The sequence below is a fragment of the Triplophysa rosa genome, unplaced genomic scaffold, assembly GCF_024868665.1.
Source record: "Triplophysa rosa unplaced genomic scaffold, Trosa_1v2 scaffold119_ERROPOS85440, whole genome shotgun sequence".
NCBI classification, from domain to species: domain Eukaryota; kingdom Metazoa; phylum Chordata; class Actinopteri; order Cypriniformes; family Nemacheilidae; genus Triplophysa; species Triplophysa rosa.
The window spans coordinates 81,883-85,440 of record NW_026634100.1 but is presented as its reverse complement, the minus strand read 5'-3'; the positions used below and the strand labels follow the sequence as shown (position 1 = coordinate 85,440).

The window sequence follows — 3,558 nt, the reverse complement described above, 5'->3', positions numbered from 1 at the left end:
CTCCCTCCACCAGCTGTATGACCGGCCAATACAAAAAAGTGCAGATAATTGCTCACACACACAGAAGAGAGACAGAGAGAGAAACAGACAGAAAGAGTTAGAGGAAAAGTTGAAAAATCTCAAGAGTTTCTCAGGAATGCTGTTGATCTGAGGTTTTTGTTGTTAAAGGTAAGAGATCACACATTCTCTCTGTGTCTTTTCTGATTGATTCCATCTGTTCTCTTGAGCTCTTTAAAATATTTCAGTCTTCAATCTTTGTGTCTATATTTCCAGAGTGAATGGTAAAAACACACGAGAGCTGTTGTATATATTTTTAGTAAAGGAATTATGATGTGATTGGAGAACTTCATCTTATTGTCATGATATTGAAGGTTATCAGACATGTTGGTCACTGATGCTCAGTGCGGTTTTTGGATGGTTTTTGGGGTCCTGCTGTTTGTTAGTGTGTTAAATGTGTTGCATCTTCATGATAATGTCTTAAATTCAATGAGAGTAAATGTTTGAACATCTTTACACACGGTTGTCAACATCTGTGAAATCTCAGGCTTGTTTATTTTCTCTCTAGAGTGCGATTGACAAGACGCTGTTTGTGTGTTTGTTGTGTTGTGTTGTGTTGTGTTGGGTTGGGTTGTTAGGGTTTATTTGACTTGTTTTACAGTCATTGAAACACACACTCTGTGTTCTGTCACCAGTCGTAATGTTTGTGTGTGTGTGTAAACATTCCAGAGAGTTCACGCTCGTTTCACGTACAGGACGCTGCTTATAGAAACTTGCACAAAATGAATCACGGATATCATACTGTTTAGAGCAGTAAAGGAATACCTTTCTTTGAGTTTTTTCTTCTGTGCTGTGTAACTGTACACAGATAAACACAGAGATCATGTGAGGTCTTTTTCTCTCAGGTGAATCCTCATTTCCTCTCATTGCTGTCTGTAGAAACAGTTGAGACATAAAGCGATCTCATTCTTAAAGCGAAATTCTTCTCTTCAATAGGAAAACTGTATTGCTCAGGGGCTGCTCTTTCAAATCTCTTCATGAAGATGTCATCATCAGCTTTATTCCAGATGTTTCTCTGAACAGTGAGACAAGAATAGACACCGATAAGATGAATATTGACATCTGCTCAACTGTTTGAGTGATATGTGTGTATGATGTAATACACAGATAAAGGTTTCTTAGATGAAGGTGGTGTGTTTAGCAGCTCATGTTCTCAAATGCAGTGAAGCAGAACCTTCCACGTGTTCATGATGTTCTAGAAAACTCTGTTACTAATCAGTCTTAGTGTTGTGTCATGAGAAGGTTCTGTTCAGATGGAGAACACAGTTATTAGTCACGGCTAACCCGCTCAAGTTCTGCATCACCAGCTGTTTCCTGCCGGACCGCATCGCATACCAGTGATTGTAAATGTGTTTTCCATTAGCAGCGGCTGCACACTACAAAGTGTACACTACAGCCTGCATGTGATTTATAATGTAATGTCAGAGATTTAAAGTACAGTAAGTAAGTTCTTAAAGGGATACCTCACCCAAAAATGAAAATTCTGTCATCATTTACTCACCGTCGAGTTGTTCCAAATCTGTATAAATGTCTTTGTTCTGATGAACACAGAGAAAGATATTTGGAAGAATGCTCATAACCAAACAGATCTCAACACCCATTGACTCCCATAGTAGGAAAAAATACAATGGTAGTGAAAAGTGCCCCAGAACGGTTTGCTGTCCTACATTCTTCAAAATATCTTCTTTTGTGTTCAACAGAAAAATGTATTTCCTACTATAGGAGTCAATGGGGGGCGAGATCTGCCTTGTTAAAAGCATTCTTCCAAATATATTTCTCTGTGTTCATCAGAACAAAGACATTTACACAGATTTGGAACAACTCGAAGGTGAGTAAATTATGACAGAATTTTCATTTTTTGGTGAAGTATCCCTTGAAGACTCTTGACACTGTTTGTCTAAGCAGCCTGACATCTTCAATAAATACATTCATTATATTTCATGAAGAAATGTTATCAGCCATTAGAAACAAATATATTAAAGATGGGGTAACACACACAGTTTCTGCCAATCTCATATTAATCTTGAGTGTCTATACAGTAGTACTGCATATGTCGTATCTTTGAAGAGTGTTTAGTTTGATCACATTTATAAAAGAGAGACACCGCTGTACCATTATTTCCAGAAGAACACGAGCGCATGGAGGCGGAACTACAGCACGAGCACACAACACATCATCACATGAATCCCTTCATGTTGTTTACATGAACACAGACATGTGACTCAGTCTGACTCACCGCGTGCGCTTCATGTCCGGCATCTTTTAGCGCTGGGACCGCTCCATCTATCAGTCTCAAACCATCTCCAAATCCAGCGTTTACATCACATCCGTCACTGAAATGCCGTGAACAAGCAAACAGACACAGCTGAACTTCACTATCGCAAGAGTAGCAAGCTGCAACGCAGGGCAGCCCATCTTGATGCAGCGCAGATAATCTTAATGGCAAGCGGGTCTCGCTCGTCGGTTGGCTCGTGAGCGGGCTCTTTCTTTCGCCTTGCTGTGCTTCTCTAGGAAAATGCCCAATAAAAGGAATAGGATCTCTGTTACGACACAGGGATCCAGACTTTCCCAAACAAAAAGAAAAAAAACTTTCCCAAACAAGTTGGAGTGCTGGTGGAGTGTATCGAGCACAGAAATACTACATCATACGTCCAACTGGTTTTTAACATGTTGACCATGTTAAGCATGAGAAGCCAGCACGTTTAACAACGTAAAGAGGTCAGAATGCATGACATAGCATGACAGCTCCACTTTAAACATTGTGGTACTTTAGTAAATGTCTAAATAGGGTTATTATTGTACTAAATGTCCTAAATCTCTGGTGTTATCGTGTAAATGAAAAGAAAGTGTGTCTTCAGCTCCTGGAGATATTAAGCACTCAAGTGCAGAAATTTGTCTTCTGTCAGCGGGGTAAATCACAGTAAATCAGGGTATGTTCCCTTCACTCAAATGTCTGTCATGTGCTGTATGTCGGCAAGACACAAAAAAAACCATGACCCATCACTGTTACAAGAATGTAGAAGGAAGGACAGATGAGCTGGTCTCTCTCTCTCTCTCTCTCTCTCTCTCTCTCTCTCTCTCTCTCTCCCTCTCTTCTCTCTCTTCCCTCTCTTCCCTCTCTTCTCTCTCTTCTCTCTCTCTTCTCTCTCTTCCTCTCTCTCTCTCTCCCTCTCTTCTCCTCTCTCTCTCTCTCTCTCTCTTCTCTCTTCTCTCTCTCTCTCTCTCCCTCTCTCTCTCTCTTCTCTCTCTTCTCTCTCTCCTCTCTCTCTTCTCTCTCTCTCTCTCTCTCTCTCTCTCTCTCTCCTCCTCTTCTCTCTCTCCCTCTCTCTCCTCTCTCTCTTTCTCTCTCTCTCTCTCTCCCTCTCTCTCTCTCTCTCTCTCTCTCTCTCTCTCTCTCTCTCTCTCTCTCTTCTCTCTCTCCCTCTCTCTCTCTCTCTCTCTCTTCTCTCTCTTCCCTCTCTCTCTTCTCTCTCTCTCTCTCTCTCTCTCTCTCTCTCTCTC

The 3,558-nt window shown here is 41.1% G+C and overlaps 1 protein-coding gene across 1 annotated transcript in view; it reads left to right on the top strand.

Annotated features, from left to right (window-relative positions):
* Positions 1-38: 38 nt before the first annotated feature.
* pdgfrb (platelet-derived growth factor receptor, beta polypeptide) overlaps positions 39-3,558 on the top strand; it is a 37,147-nt gene continuing 33,627 nt past the window's right edge. The window contains exon 1 of the mRNA XM_057326632.1: positions 39-168. The gene's annotated coding sequence lies outside the window, so the exon portion shown is untranslated. The remainder of the gene's footprint in view (positions 169-3,558) is intronic.